Source organism: Ambystoma mexicanum, chromosome 8 (assembly GCF_040938575.1).
Source record: "Ambystoma mexicanum isolate Mex_15411 chromosome 8, UKY_AmexF1_1, whole genome shotgun sequence".
In the NCBI taxonomy this organism is placed as follows: Eukaryota; Metazoa; Chordata; class Amphibia; order Caudata; family Ambystomatidae; genus Ambystoma; species Ambystoma mexicanum.
In genome coordinates this window covers 589,503,972-589,521,409 of record NC_090929.1, presented here as the reverse complement: position 1 = coordinate 589,521,409, position 17,438 = coordinate 589,503,972, and the positions used below count along the sequence as shown (strand labels likewise).

The window sequence follows — 17,438 nt, the reverse complement described above, 5'->3', positions numbered from 1 at the left end:
TTCCAATTGCTATTGTTGCAACCTTCCCACATCCATCCTGAAGGCAAACCTCTTCACCCCCTCGCGTGATCATTTTAAGGACAATATAATTTTCAAGTCTACTCGCAAGACGGCTTGGCATCAGTGACTAAAATGCCATCTTGTAATCTATAAAAAGCCTGAGTTGCTCTAATGCACCATGGGGGATACATAAAAGAATACAAAAAAGGTAGCAGACGCCCCTCTCTCGAAAAAACAAGGCATGATAACCTGTTCAGTGGTTATTAACCACATTGAGAGTTCGCAGCCATTGCTTTTTGCTCACTGTACCTTCACAGATGGGAAATATCCATTTGCATATCAGTCTTTGTCCCGCCCACAAGGACAGTCCAGCACCGAAATGCTATGGCAATTCCCATCTGAAAAAGAGTACCATCAGCAACCCCATACACGTGTTTCAGCCTTGTTGGGCATCATCAGTGAGGTGAAGCTGAGCCTCTCTAAGCACAGTGAGCAGGGTGTTCACGTCTGGTTGCCCCCAGGTAACCTAGGGTGACCAACCCCAAGTTCCTTTCAAAAATACAAAAAAGGTACCAGGCGCTCCTCTCTCGAAAGAACAAGGCATGATAACCTGTTCAGTGGTTATTAACCACATTGAGAGTTCGCAGCCATTGCTTTTTGCTCACTGTACCTTCACAGATGGGAAATAGCCATTTGCATATCAGTCTTTGTCCCGCCCACAAGGGCAGTCCAGCACCGAAATGCTATGGCAATTCCCATCTGATACATAAAAGAACTTGATGCTCTCGACCAAAAAATAAATAAAATACTGAACAGATTCCCACCAAACCAATAGCACTTTGCGCCACTTTTCAAACACTTTTGAAGCACATCTGTCCAGCGATTTAAGCGGTATTCCTGTTCAATGAATACCCACTTTTCCTAGGGGAAACCCATTTCAAAACAGTAACGAAATACCACTTGTCTTATGCTTTATAACTGAATTCCGGTTTTGGAGGCCTCAGTTAGAAAACATCTTTAGAAAATGTGATACAGATATGTCAAACCAGTCCAAAGTTATTAGCAATAAAATGTTCACAGTATTGGATAGCAAGGTTTCACCTTAACTATAGGGAGACTTGAAACGATAGAGTGAAGCAATTGTCTGGAGGCCACTTAGATGCTGCAGCACAGTAAGGGAGTGGTCGAAGTTAACCAAACAAGTATGGACTTTGTTAATAAAAATTAACTTTTCCCTGCAGCTGTAAGGAAAGTGACTTACAAATGTGCAGTTTTTAAGTTACACTCATTGAATTTATATGACTCACGCTCCCTCTGGTTGAACCAAAGTGGCTCCCCTTATGATTAACTGGACTTTGCCTATAAGAACCCCAGCGCCTCAAATGAGCCTGTATGTGTGTCAGCGGGCATGTTTGGAACAGAGCAGTACATTGTACAACCGCATTCAAGGAGTAGTATGTACAATAACTATGCTGGTAATTATGGTTGTACATACAAGCTTCTTTATATATGAGGCAGTTGGCTTCTGAAATCATACTTTACATTGCCATTGCCAATTCCCACCCTTGTCTATTTGTGTTTATTTTGCTGTGTATTCCTGTTTGTTACTTGTGTTCAAGGCTCAGCTAAGATGCAAACTGAGCCTACAGTGCTGCTGGTGTCAAAGGTAGCAGCCAATGTCAGAGGTTCCAGCCAGTGCCAGGGCATGTTCCATACACAGGCCATGCCAGCTTGCCTTCCAATACACAGCATTTGCTATGCTGCTCCCAAATGAAAACCATGTAAATACTTACAAGGATATACCCCTTACAAAACTAAAATGTTCTCACTTGGCAACAAATAAAAGGCCCCCATATCTTTCTTCTCTGCTTCACTCCACTGCAATGTGCCATCACCATTCAAAGGTGAGCCTGCATTGGTCTGGTCAGTTCCCAATCGACCACCAGAAACATTCTGGCTCTTGCTATCCCCATATAAACCACAAGCTCAAATTTTTGTAAATGAAAGACAGCTGTATTTCTAGACAGAAACCTGACACCCTAGATGACTTTCCACACCATAGCTTCCCTATTCTTCTAAAGAAGTGAATGGACAAACAAGCCATTGAAGTAGCCTAGCATATATCACCACAGAGTCCACTCATTGTTGGCCTATTCCCACTACTCCTTTTTCTTTCTTTGAAGACATCACCTTGAAAAGCCTGAGAGAACACCATAACTCGTTCATCTACAAAATGATGTGTGGTCCTCCGCTTCTTAGCAGGCCTAGCATTGCAATTCCTTTTCACCTCCTTGGAATACAAACTTAATTATGAGGTATTCGGGCATCCGTGCCAAAATCAAGGCAAATTCCATATATCTGTAACCCTCGAAACCATGAATAATGCAAACCTCACCTAACTTTCTTGTGGCCCCACCCACTCTGACGACTCTCTGCTTGATCGAATGTTCTCAGAACAACTCAGCAAGAGCTACCCATTACCATCACACTTTTCTGGCCACACCTCTTCATCTCTCTACTGATTAATCAGCTCATCTTAAAAAAGAAGCAATAATTAGCATCAAATGCTACAGCATCACTATCGGCACATTCTACCAAATGTTGATACTGATTCCACTCGCCTTACAAAATTCCACAAAGATGAAGACAATTTTCAATGTTATTGTTATATTTTCAATAGACTGAAAATGTGCATCACAAGCCAATATAGAATCTACCACTCCTTAGCAAATGCTAAATGGGCCACTCCATAACCACCTTCCTTCCAAAAGCTCTGCATTTGTTTTTAGTGTTTTTTCTCATCGAATATGGATCTCTTTGAAAAGCCAACCCAACAATGCCTCACTCTATAAATGCATAATTGCCTTGTCAACTTTCCCATTTTCTGATGCTTGACACAGGAAACTGAACGTTTGGCAAAGGTTGTCATACCCTGTCAAGTAGAAGTTGTATCTCTGTGTAGTGCTCAAAGGCAAAAAAGAAAAATTAAAAAAATAGATCTTACTTTGAATTATTTGATGTGTTATAGATGCAAGTCTCTGTAGTTCGACATCATTGGGCGTGCTCTATGGCTATCAGCCACTTAAAGTAATCCATAAATCAATCAGGTAGTAAAATAAAGAAAAAAGAGAACCATATTTATCAATCATAGTGTATTTTTTCATACATAATAGTGTAAGTTAAACAGTTACTGTAAAATAGATCACAATTAATTGATTAATTTTGTAACTCACATGAAAAACAACAACAATCATACAGAAAAAAAGTCATGTGTTTTGTTTAGTACAGTTGAAACAAAAAATGTAGTGTTTAGTGACAGTTCCTTTAGCCAAAAACCAATCCAGAATTCTTGCGGTAAACCAATTTCTATAGAAACGAACAAAATTCTTTCAAAAGGGGCACATTCTTTTATGAAAACGAACAATATAAAACAAAAACCTTTCAAAAGGAACACATTCTTTGTAAACATCAATTCATGCAAAACTCTGAAAATGTTATCAAAATTCTGGATTACAGAGAGGTTTAGTATGAATACTCTAAACCAGTAAAACAATACATGAATAGAGCTAATTAAACAGTAAGATTAATTAAAAGAGAGCTTTTTAGAAGAAAAACATTATTTTCTGAGACTCAGGTATATTCAACCGAATCAATTTTTATGTCCAATGTTCCTAGTTAACATCTGGGAATTAACTTGTCTAATTAGTACCCGTTAATATACTGTGTCAGGGTCTCGTTTCAATATTAGCCAACGTGGAAGGATCTAGTGGATCTAGATCTCAAAGGGTGAGAGTCAATAGATTTTTGATCTATCCCTTATTGGGCTTCATGTTTCGGCAGTCTCAGGTTATTCAATTGCCGCCTTCATCAGGGCTCCATGTCGGGGACCCTATGCAAAAAACATAAGGAGGCTGATTCATGGAATTATTTGAGCCGAAAAACAGCGATTTGTGCGCCATTCTGCCCGCAAATCCCTGTTTAACAAATGGGGATTTGCGGACAGAATGGTGCACAAATCACAGTTTTTCGTCGCAAATACTTCCATGAATCAGCCACAAGGTTTATAAGTAGCATACCTGTCACTATTCACTATATCCCTCCAACTCCAGCCTTCTTCAGTTTTCAATAACTTTTTGAGAGCTCTGTCTCACTGACCTCCAACAAAACTTTTTAAAAAAATGTCTCATCCCAAATGCATTAAATTCATTCCAACTCAAATATCCCTGGTATATAAAGTATTATTGAAATAGTTTTGTGAAGATCTAAAAACCTGAACTCAAACTCACAGCTTTATGCGCTTGCACAATTCATATTTCCAACCTCTGTAAGGGACTTAATCAATACTCCTAGAGATTCACAAATATATCCTCAAAGACCTTGACAAGGCATAGGCTGCCATCCTTCTTTTACTCAACCTATCTTTAGCTTTCGACACAGCAAAGCATAATGTTCTGTTACACTGTTACACAGACTGGTTATACATGTATGTAGAACAGGTCTGCTCTGGCTTAACTCTTTTTGCATTGATCCTTTCCAACAAGTGAAAACTGCCCCTATTCTTCACACAGCCACATTATCACCTTCAGAGGTCCTCAGGGTGTTCATTGTGCCCTCCCCTCTTGAACGTTTACATGCACCTGTGGTGTAAAGGAACAAACATTTTGGTCTAAAGTTCCAACTGCACTCTGACAACACACAATTACTAAGGCACTCATTCTTTCAGAAAGCAGAAATAGACAATGACTCCCCACCTGTCATGACCCGATTCATGAACGCATCAAAGCCACCCAAGAGAGAATGAATCTCTACACCTGCCCTCTGCATTGAAAAATCAGAAATCCTATTTGGCATCCACCATCTGAACTCCCCCATTCCTCCTCCACCACCTGCTGAATATACTGCCATATAGGATCGCAGTTTGACACAATCATGTACTTCTTAAAGCAAATTAACTGGCTAACCAACGACCTAACCAAGAGTTGTACTGTATTCCTTCCTACTTGAATCAAGTCCTTCCTTGTCTAAGTCACAGACCTTGCAAGGCTCAATTACGCAAAAGCTTAATACATTGACCTACCGTCCTCAAAATCTTCAAAGCTGCAACGCATCCATTATAAGCTACAAGACGTTTAACCTTGAATTCTCCCAAAATAGAAGGTCCTATTTTAACTAGCAATCAAATTAAGAATGAATGTTCACAATCCTCTGAGTTCCCCATGAAAGCCTTCACATATCTTGTCCGATCTACCTGCAAAACCCCAGGGCCTCATCACGAGTTGGGCGGTATCCCAGTTGGGATACCGCCCAACTGTATTTGCATTGCTGCCCAAACATCCAGCGGTGTTACTGCCGGATCATGGGTTGGGCAGTAAACATAATTCCCTGTTCCCCACTGGGTCCATTGAACCTAATGTGGAATTTTCAGTGCAATTCCCGCACGCTAATAACGCAGCGCTAATTGCCCCCGAAAACCGAAAATGGGAATTTTTCCAGCGTGTTTTGGTGGAACCTTAAATGTGGCGGTATTAGCGTTACCACTGCATTTAAGGGCTAGCACTCAACTCATGATGAGGCTGAAGATTAAGAGGTACAATCCTTCAAGAAAATGTACAGCACCTGACGCTTACACTAACATTTCATATTCTGTGAAAACAATAGATCAACAGCCACAAAATTGCAAGTCAAGCCCACCCTCTCTGTAATTGTCATCCGTCTCTGATCAGAGATCAAGCAGACTACCTCTTCTTTTGGAAGGAACTGAAAGCTCACCTATTCAGTACTCTCATAATGACCTTTGGCACCGCTCTTGTCTCCCTGACCTCCTAGATAGTTTTGACATCTTGTTGTGTCTCTCCCTTCTTTGCCTAATCTTCCTTCTACCCCATATTGCCCACATGAGCACTTTGCAAAGAGCCAATAAATAAATAAACTGTGTCTCACTGAAGTCAGGCGGAATTGTTGCCCACTAGCAAACAGATCAGCATCCAAACAGTGCCTGCTTGATGTTGCTGACCACCAATGCCAGTGGTATAACACTTCCAGCCCCATGCTGCTGCCACTTGCTGCTTGGGCAACTGATGCTGGCTGCTTCTGCTGCCAGTGGCACGCTATGAGGCCTATCTTGTTCCGGAATTTCTCTTGGACCTCCCCCGGCTCCCACTGTACTCGCCCCTGAGGTATTTGCCCCAGGTCCCTGGTTCCTTTCTTGGGGAGGTGTGCGCCTCATTTTCTGCCACTCCAAGTTCCCTCTAAAACCTCTCCCAATGGTTCCATAATGATTAGTGTTCATTATATTAATTGGGAAAAAAGGGAATAGGAATACGAACCTTGTTGTCATTACTAACAAATTCACATTGGAAGAGAGCACTTTGGAAATTGTAGCACAGGCTCCAGCCTTCACCAAAATTCAGGGGATGCAAGACAAGGGGGCATATGTAAATGTTGTGCAGATACTTTAATTTCTCTTGTCTCACAAAATGTATTTGTGCATCATTTACCTGTGGCAGCATCAAAGAAGTTTGTGATAATACAGAAGACGGTTTAACATGATGCCAGTCTTACCAAAACCTCTGACCGCACCTGCTTTTCCCATATATTACCTGGAAGCATTTTTATTTTTTTACATTTCTTTCTTTAAAGTCAGAATTCACTTTTTAGGGTTAAAACCTGTTTAGGAATCTGCAAACTTCCAATTGTTACTAATTCCAAAAACACTGAAAAAATAGAATCACTCTGTCCTTTCAGTGAGGAAGGTTATCTTACTCATCGAAAAGAGGTTGTGTGCCATAGTTTGTCTTACAGACATTAATATTGCATGCGCCTAGGAAAGAGGATTAGCACATTTCACTTCCAGATGTTCCATTAAGAATGATATAGTGTTTTGTTAACACATATACGTCAGAGGTGCGTGGCAGTTGACGCAACTCCAAAAAGATTTGTGGACCAAAAAAATGTTTTAGTTCATTGAAACACACGACGGCCATGCTATTAAAAATGAATTACGGCTCATCAGACACTTGTTGAAAGATTTTTCGGTGGGAACACTTTAATATTAATGAGTGCAGAGTGTGTGGGTTGCATGCAATTTAAAGTACAATAGGGCACAATGGGCATCATAACAAGTTCGGCGGTGTGATACTTTTTTGTCGATAACAGAATTGCTGCCATTTTTACCGCAACTTTGAATTTCGAGTTTTACCTTAAAGTGGAGGGTTTATCTCCAGCTTAGTGCTGGAGGTAAATCTTCCACTTTAAGGTGAAATTTGGCCGAAATACTGCGCCAGAATTAACGCTCACTGTAATTCCACCAAAATCCCCGGGAAGCCTTCTGGGCTCCAAACATGGGGGGTAACATTGCCCTTCTGCCACTTGTAATCCTGTGGTAAATTCACTGGGCTGAGAAGCAGTAACGGTAAATGAGTTTGTTAGTAATTTTCCAGATTTACTGCCAAATTGCCACGAGCCTCGTAATGAGCACCAGTGTAATGTAATGTATTGCAGTAGTAATTTATATAGCACCTTTTGCCACTAGTATGACTTTAGGGCACTTTGTGGTAGGAATGCCCTCGAGAACCAAAGTCCAGATACGGGAAAGTTCTCAGAGGAGGCTTAAGATGTGTGTGTGCAATTGTCCAGGATTAAGATATAGAAGGGCTGGCTAGACTCCGGTAAGCTACCCAAGAGGTCAGGCATGGTGGATGGGTGCTGAGGGAGGTCACTAAAGAGCACTAGTGCAGGATACTCGATTTGTACCCAGCAAGACCAAAATCTGACTTAGGTTGTCGCTGTATTATAATGGCAGAGGTGTTGAAGCAAGTCTGGTGTTTCAGTGCGTAACCGCTACGTGACCAGATAGACCAAATTTGTCATAGTCGTAGCTACATTCCAACGTGCATTGATGGGTAGCTGTGCCTGTGGAAGGCGTGTGAGTACACAAGTGATGGGTGGAAGATTTGGAATGAATCTGAACAACTGGCAATGCTCTGGGCAACCTTCCACACCACCGTATTTTAGCCCGTCTGCGCCATTGCAAAAGGGGTCCAGCCAGCCGTATGCAAATCAGTCATGTACTGCCACCAATGGTAGCAGCCAGGCCCGAACTGCTAGGCCAGGTCCCCTCTGCACGGAAACACAAGCAACCCCAGACATGATTCGGCCTTGTTGGGCCTCCTCAGTGAGGTGCAGCTTGGTTCCCTATGGCGCAGCGGGCAAGGGACCCACATCTGGGCATACCCACTCTCGCATAGTGAGACAAACTGTAAGCACAAAGGTGATGGGTGGAAGGTTTGGAATGAATCTGAACCACTGGCAATGCTCTGGGCAACCTTCCACACCACCGTTTTTAGCCCGTCTGAGCCATTGCAAAAGGGGTCCTGCCATATGCAAATCAGTCAGGTACTGCCACCAATGGTAGCAGCCCAGCCCGAGCTGCTAGGCCATGTCCCCTCTGCACGGAAACACGAGCAACCCCAGACATGTTTCGGCCTTGTTGGGCCTCCTCAGTGAGGTGCAGCTTGGTTCCCTATGGCGCAGCGGGCAAGGGACCCACGTCTGGGCATACCCTCTCTCACATAGTGAGACAAACTGTAAGCACAAAAGTGATGGGTGGAAGGTTTGGAATGAATCTGAACCACTGGCAATGCTCTGGGCAACCTTCCACACCACCATTTGTTTGCCTGTTTGCGCCATTGCAAAAGGGGTCCAGCCATATGCTTGTGGAAGGCTTATCTTTGATGTCACTGTGTTATCCGATCTTCTGTGATGGTCGATGTACCCAGAAATCCCTGTTTCTACCGTGTTTCCCAAGGTGGTTTTCCCAATGTCCTCCCACTCCTGCAACCTCCCCAGTGCCTATAGTCTTATATTTTGAGTGAATTTGTAAAATGTTTTGTATTTCATTTGTTAGGGTAAATTCTGGGGTCGGTAGAGCTGTACCTAGGGTCCACAGACCTCCAGCTCTCGGAAGGCCCTAACTCCTTCTCGTGTACCAAAGAAGTCGAGGTTCACACAAGGAGAAAAGGTTACTGCTGTTTTATTATGGCAAACAAGCAGGGATCATACACTTGGAGCAATCCAGTAAAGGCACATCTCGCCAATTTTGGGCTCGCAGGCCACCTTTGTGCACCCATGATGTCACAATCGGCAACACTCTGCAGGTTCCGTCCCCGAACCTACCGCCCCTCCGGGTTGGCTCCCTGGGTGGTAGGTCCAGTATAGGAACATATAGTGTGTGATATTATTGATGGCCACTGTGTCAGATGGTGTACTTGGATCATCCCTAAGAATTGTTACTTGAAAAGTGACATATCAGAGAACCTGATGATTGGCTGGGGAATCCCGCTGCCAGCCCCTAGCCCCCAGTGTCCTCATTGGTCAGGCCCAGGGACCCCAAGCCTGGGACTACCGTCGTTCCCAGTCCACAGGACACCTGCTCACGTACATTGTGTATCTATAAGGTGTGACTATGCGACAGTGTGTAAGAATGGGATGTTTCTGCTAATGCCATGAGAGCGTTTCATTCCCAGCGCATACTGTAATTGGATTGTTGCACTTTGTTGCGAGCTTGGTCCCAGGCGTGAGACGGTTGCGTCTTCCCAGCCTCCGGGCCTTGGCATCATGTCATTTCGGCCGGGTCACGTGTGAGGCGACTGTCGGTGAGGCTGACTTTGATTTGATTTGGATTTTGCTTGGAATATTCCCTACTGCAGCCGGTGTCTCCTTGGCGCGGTAGGGGAGGAATGTCAATTGCAACATCGTGACCTTGGCTGTTGCCGTCCCAGCCAGGGCTATTCTGCATGCACAGCATCTTGTGGCTTGGGGTCTCTGCGAGACGATTCTGGCTTTCTGGATTTTCCTAAGGCTTACTTTGGCTCTGACTATGTATTCAGCGTAATTGTCCATAGGTTGAGATATGTCATGGTCGGTCAGGTCCCTTAAGTGCTCCTATCCTTCCATAAGGTTAATAGCTTGTAGCATCTGCAAGCATATCCACGAGCTCTTCTGGCATCTTGCGTTTCTGCAGTGCTGTAGCAAGCCTAAGTGGCAAAATAATAAACATGCAGACAGTATGTATATGTCACTGTCCTCTAGCTCATAGAACTGTATGCGTGTGTTCTTCGTGTAGATTGGTGTGTGAGTGTCCCGAATGCGCAGATTGCACGGGTGCTTCCTGTCTGATGCAGCTATGTTGTCATGACGTCTCTAACGACTTGCAGCATGGTTTGTGGAGATGTCAGTCGATTCGGTCCATATAACCATATCCAGCTCGGTCTTGGTTATCTTCGCTTGCTTTGGGTAGAGTTCGCACCACCGCAGGTTTGTATGGTCAGGTGGGCGGGTACCGTTTGTGGTGCGTGCCTATGGTTGGAGCGGTGCAGATCGGTGCAAACTCATACGGTCACTGGTTATTCTGTCGGGGGTGCTTCTTCCGGTTGGGGGCCCGTCGGGAGGAAAGGGACATTGATTTTCCCTCTTCACATTATATACAAAGCAGTTGTTAACCAGTTGAAACCAATAAGACCAAAATTAAGGCAATTAGTTGAAGTCAACTGATCTTTTCTTTATAGCACTGCAGCAGATGTATCCAAATGACACCAAATGGAGGTGGTAGAAACCATTTGTACTAGAATTTCTCCCGGGCTTTACACATTAAAAATGAATGATAGCTTGAAACTATGCTGTAATATCAATGCTATTAGCAGTATATATGCCCCCCCTTGTTTTGACTTTGCTTTATAATTTGGGTTATGCATACTTTTCTGTTTCTTCCTGTACCTTTTTTCTGGCACCCTATCATGTATCTCAATATAAGCAACCATTCATGGACAGCTGAATCGTTAGGGTGACCACTCTTTGCATGTTAAACCTGCGTCTTCAATTGATTATAAATTGGTTGGAAATAAATCTATGTCCATGAAAGGTTGATGATGCAGAGATTTTCTGCTTGTAGCACAAAAGCAAGGACAACCTTTTACATCAAGTTCAACAGCGAGTACATTGAGGACATATAGATTGTGCTCATTGAACTGTTTGAAAATATAGTTATTACATTTTTGTGTAAACATAATAGTGTTTTCCATTTTTGTTATTTTCTGTAAAATAGTTGACAGGTTTATTTGCATGAAACATTTCAAAACATTAATTATCTTGAGTTGTGCAAACATAAAATGTCTTCCAGCCATATTAGTGTTACCCAAAATAAACACACTCCGACAGTTTCACAAAATGAACGCTAAACTTGCAGCTACTTTATATGAGTAATGTACAGGGACAATTCATTAATGAAAGGTCCTTGATTATTTGTCAATCAGCCCATGGATCCCACTGCTTTACAAGACTAGAATGAAGGAGAGATTTAATGTAAAGTTTTAGAAGCCAAGATTGACATTAGAGTTAGAAACTAGAGCAAGGTCTTTTGAGGATAAAGTGGAGGTTTAGGAAGTACAGATAAGCCAAGAAAACTAGTAACTAAACCACTGTGACGGAAGCACATTATGGTGCCAGGGGCAGCGTATAGCTCCTGAAGGGGGCACCAAGACTCTAAATGATTCACAGTGAGCCCTCACAGAGTGGTGAATGTTGTCAGTGGAGGTTTCTACATTTTTCCTCAGATTAGCGCGAGCGCATGAGCATAGTGATGGAGCCCAAAAGAATTAAGAGGGAGTTAGAGGGGTTTATCCCTGCAATTATTTTAAATAAAAGATGTGCTGAAATAATGCACTTTGCAGCACAATTTTTAATCAAATGGGTTGAAAAGTCATTCAATTTATGATAGTTTTTCTAGGGAATCGAGCAGCTGTGCATTGTGAGTGAGTTCAAATTAATTAAGGGGGCAGAGGCTTCCGGGTTTTCCACCCACCATGAAATTTTTTTAACATGTGCTGAAATTATTCATTTTGCAGCATCCTTTTTGAGAGAAATTGATTAAAAAGCTATACAATTTAAAATTGTTTCGCTAGGAAAACATTCAAAATATCCAGTAAATGTCATGTTTCCTGGCCAGTCATGCCTGGTGGATATTTTGAGTAGAAGGGCCTAAATATTTCCTCAAATTAGCGCTAGTGACCGTGCATAGCAAGTGTGCCCAAAATAATTATGGGGGTTCGTGGGTTCCTACCTGAGAATTTCTTTTTTAATAATGTGCTGAAATAATTCATTTTGCATCCCGATTTTTGGGAAAAATTGGATACAATAAACATACAATTTCCAATTGCTTCTCTGGGAACACATGAAAAATATCCAGCAAATTTCATGTCTCATAGGCAGTGCTGCCTGATGAAGGTTTTGAGTGGAGGGCCTAAATATTTCCTCAAATTAGTGTGAGCAACCGAGCATATCGAGGGGTCCCAGAATAATTAAGTGGGAAAAAGTAGTTAATGTAATGTGATGAAATTATGCATTCTGCAGCAAAATTCCTGACAAAATATTTGTTAAAAAGCTGTACAATTTACAGCTGGTTCTATAGGGTAGCACATGAAAAAATCATGTAAATGCCATGTCATCAACAGTACACTACATAGCATCACTTTGTCCCATTTTCATGAGGCTGCAGCCTCAGCATATCTGTCGCAGTAATGGTCAGTGTAAATACTTGCACAAGGCTGCTGCTGCAACCTATCTATGCCAGTAATAGTCAGTGTTAATCGCTTGCATGAGGCTGTTGCCATAGCCTATCTATGCTACTAATGCTCACTTTAAATCGCATGCACGAGGATCCTGACACAACCTATCTATGCCAGTAATAGTCAGTGTTAATCGCTTGCATGAGGCTGTTGCCATAGCCTATCTATGCTACTAATGCTCACTTTAAATCGCATGCACGAGGATCCTGACACAACCTATCTATGCCAGTAATAGTCAGTGTTAATCGCTTGCATGAGGCTGCTGTAACAAACTATCTATGCCAGAAATGGTCACTGTAAATCCCCTTCCCCTGGTGCGAATCTGAAATAGCTCTATAATTCAAGCCCACTTAATCATTAGTTTAAATACTTCAATCAAATTAAAGAAAATACAAAATTACTTATGAATGAGTACAAAATTCCATGCAGGCAATTCCATGTAAAAACAATTTGTGGATTGTATGTATATAAATAGAAATTTTAAGTTAATGTGTGTTTAAACTTCTTTCACTTCAAAACCAATTCTTAACTTGTTTCGGACATCAAGCGTCCTTCAAGAGGGAGGTCAAAAATGGCCTTGCATCACTCCAACATGTTTAATAACAATTCAACGTAAATTTCCACGCAAGCCTCCCCTTCAATTTAGACAAGAGTTCTTATGCATGCGTGCAAAACACCATTCATCGACTTTTGTGTCACCCGATGTATGTTCTTTTCATTCTTCAAACCACCAACGTGGTCACAGGCACCTTTCAGGTGACACAAACGTTTGTGATTACTGGTGCATTGCAGGGACCTGTTAGCCATTGGTCCTAGAAGCTTTTTGCAATACTTTTTTGGGGAATAAATGGAAACATGGCTTTACACATTAATTGACATTTTAAGAAGTGATACTGTGCTTCCCAACCTCTTGTTTTACACAACATATGTATGCCAGCAGTTTCTGCAAGGGATTTACAATGACCAACTTTACAAAATGTATGGTTGGTCACAGTAAATCCCTTGTAGAGATGACACCAACACATGGACACACACTGAGGCCCAAACACACATGCAGACACATTCTGATCATAGCATACACATACATACAGCCATGTACAACTACAAACTCACTCAATTAGTCAACATGCAAGCATGCCTACATACACATAACACAATCATGGAACACACACACTTACCTTAGGTCTTCCCTCCAGGGAGGGGTGACCTGACCAGGAAGCACATTCCACAAATTCAGGCGTGGCGTCTGTGCACCCCAGGAGGACTTGAATCCTTGGGGCACACAGGCGTCATGCATGCAGCAATGCCAATGTGGTTCACAAGCAAACCTGCGATTGCCATGCTGTGCCGCACCCGTCTGTGCACTACTAGCAGATTTTTTTGTTAAATATCTGGGCTGGCCTGGAGTCAGTGCCAGCCTTGACTGGGCTCCAGCCCTGATATCTAAAAGAAACAACTTGGGAGTGGCACGCTGCACATCCTGGCATGCCACTAAATGTTTTTTATATATCAGGGCTGGTGCTCAGTTAGTGCTGGCCCTGATTGAACATAAGCCCTGCGGGAGGCATGGTGGCGTACCTGGCACAAGGGAGGAGCAAGGAGGGGTGACCCACCCCCGCACACCCTGATCCTTCTCTGGCTCCTCCCCTGATAAACAGAATAACCTATCTGAAATTGAAAATAATAGTAGCAGAGACGACAAAACTGTCTTGGTTTCCTAAAGTTGTGTTTGGTGTCTTTTTAGAAATGGAAGAGCTTTAAATTCAGATAATTTGTGATCTGTATGATGCGAACACAGAAGCCTGACATACAAATATTTCCGTACAGAAGCATGACATGCTGTGCCAGGCTTCCGAGTTTGCGTCCTTCAGAAGAACGAGAAAGGCAGCCATAGCCTGCAGTAGCTAAGTTGATGGGGCGTATAGGAGGAGGGCTGTGCAACAACGCAGGATTATAGGGGGAACCCCCTAAAAGGAACGGGAGAGAGGGCCGGTAGCAGAAGACAGACCTTGTGGGGTAAGCCTTAACGGCCTAGATTCTGTAAAGTCAGTATTTTGTTCCCAGCATATAGACATAGATCTGCTTCAGATGCAGACATGAGGAAGGATACAGGGGGCACCATAGTTTAGATACTTACATTTCCAGTTAGGGAGAACAAGCTGCGTATAGCATGCAGAAGAAACAATTATGAGTTTGGATAAAAGGATGTTACCTCCAATCAGGACTTTAGAACAGATGTTAAAGGCAAGATGCATGCTTTTAAAGATGCGTTTCTTTTCGCAGACGAAAATAAATAAATAAAAGAAAATGGCCGACATGGAATGGGAAACGTAGTCCATTCTCCCTTTGCGTGGCAGCTATGTTAATTAAAGAAAATGGCCGCCATGGAAAAAGAGAAGGGTCTACACACAGTCCCTTCTCCCTTTCCACGGCGGTCATTCAAGTAAATTAATAAAAAAAGTAAACAAAATAAATGTCTGCACGGAACATGGAAAAGGCCCTTTCCATTGTGGCCTGAAGAAAAAAAAGAAGACCGGGGCAAGGGATGCGCAACATGTGCGGGCTTATCGTGTGGTAAGGTTCGCAATTGGTGCGTTTGTTACATTTATGATAACCTGTGCTGGGTACTAACATAGTTTATCAGTGAACGTTATGGTTACATTCATCTTAAAAAGCCTATTATATTTATACATAATGCGAAAATATAGCACATACAGGACATGAGGAAAATAATAGGGAAAATCAATAGAATTCCAGGCTGGTTATGATCACTTTAATTTTCATTTCAAGAAAAGGGAAGGCAAAGACGAAATGGGCTGGGAAGGCTTTTTGAAGAACCATTTTTCCATGTGACTGAGCACAAAATTAAGCATCATGAGAAGCGCATGGTGCGGGCCACTGTGTACAAAATTAAGCATCATAAGAAGTGCATGGTGGGGGTCACTGAGCACAACCTTAAGCTTCCTGGGAAGTGCATTTTCAGGTCGACTGAGCACATCCTTAAGCATCATACGTGCATGGTGGGGTTCACAGAGCACAGATTAAGCACCATAAGATGTGGATGGTGGGGGCCACTGGGCACAGCCTTAGGCATCATAAGAAGTATATGGTGGGGGCCACTGAGCACAACCTTAAGCATCATAAGAAGTGCATGGTGGGGGGCACTGAGAACAACCTTAAGCATCATAAAAAGTGCATGGTGAGGGCCACCGATCACAACCTTAAGCATCATATGAAGTGCATGGTAGAGGTCACTGAGCACAACCTTAAGCACCATAAGAAGTACATGGTGTGGTCATTGAGCACATAATTAAGCATTGTAAGAAGTGCATGGTGGTGGTCATTGAGCACATAATTAAGCATTGTAAGAAGTGCATGGTGGGGGCCACTGAGCACAACCTTAAGCATCATAAGAAGTACATGGTGGGAGCCACTGAGCACAACCTTAAGCATCATAAGAAGTGCATGGTGGGGGCCACTGATCACAACCTTAAGCATCATATGAAGTGCATAGTAGAGGTCACTGAGCACAACCTTAAGCACCATAATTGCATCTTGGGAGTCACTGAGCACGACATTAAGCATCATAAGAAGTACATGGTGGTGGCCACTGAGCACAACCTTAAGCATCATAAGAAGTACATGGGGGGGCTACGGATCACAACATTAAGCATCATAAGAAGTACATGGTGGGGTCCACGGATCACAACATTAAGCATCATAAGAAGTACATGGTGGGGTCCACTGAGCACAACCTTAAGCATCATAAGAAGTGCATGGTGGGGGCCACTGAGCACAATCTTAAGCAACATAAAACGTACATGGTGGGGATCATTGAGCACATAATTAAGCATTGTAAGAAGTGCATGTTGGGGTTGACTGAGCAAAACCTGAAGCATCATAAGAAGTGCATGTTAGAGGTCACTAAGCACAACCTTAAGCATCATAATTGCATCTTGGGGGCTACTGAACACAACCTTAAGCATCATAAGAAGTGAATGGTGGGGGTCACTGAGAAAAACGTTAAGCATCATAAGAAGTGCATGGTGGAGGTCACTGAACACAACATTAACCATCATAAAAAGTGCTTGGTGGGCGCCACTGAGCACAACATTAAGCATCATAAGAAGTACATGGTGGGGGAAACTGAGCACGACCTTATGCATCATAAGAAGTACACGGTGGAGGTCATTGAGAACAACCTTAAGCATCATAAATGCATGGTGGCGTTCACTGAGCACAGTTTAAGCACCATAAGAAGTGGATGGCGGGGGCCACTCAGTACAACATTAAGGATCATAAGATAGGCATGGTGGGCACCACTGAGCGCAACATTAAGCATCATAAGAAGTACATGATGGGGGCCACTGAGCACAACATTAAGCATCATAAGAAGTACATGGCGGGGGCCACTGAGCACAACAATAAGCATCATAAGAAGTACATGGTGGGGGCCACTGAGCACAACCTTAAGCATCATAAGAAGTGCATGATGGTGGCCACTGAGCACAACCTTAAGCATCATAATAAGTGAATGGTGGGGGTTATTGAGCACATAATTAAGCATTGTAAGACGTGCATGTTGGGGTCAACTGAGCACAACCTTAAGCCTCATAAGAAGTACATGGTAGAGGTCACTGAGCACAACCTTAAGTATCATAATTGCATCTTGGGGGCCACTGAGCACAATATATGACGTGAATGGTGGGGGTCACTGAGAACAACGTTAAGCATCATAAGAAGTTCATGTTGAGGGTCAATGAGCACAACATTAAGCATCATAAGAAGTGCATGGTGGGGGCAATTGAGCACAACCTT

The 17,438-nt window shown here is 42.9% G+C and overlaps 1 protein-coding gene across 2 annotated transcripts in view; it reads left to right on the top strand.

The window, feature by feature from the left end:
* ACOT7 (acyl-CoA thioesterase 7) overlaps nucleotides 1–17,438 on the top strand; it is a 1,725,032-nt gene that overhangs the window by 1,604,876 nt on the left and 102,718 nt on the right. The gene's annotated exons all lie outside the window — the stretch shown is intronic.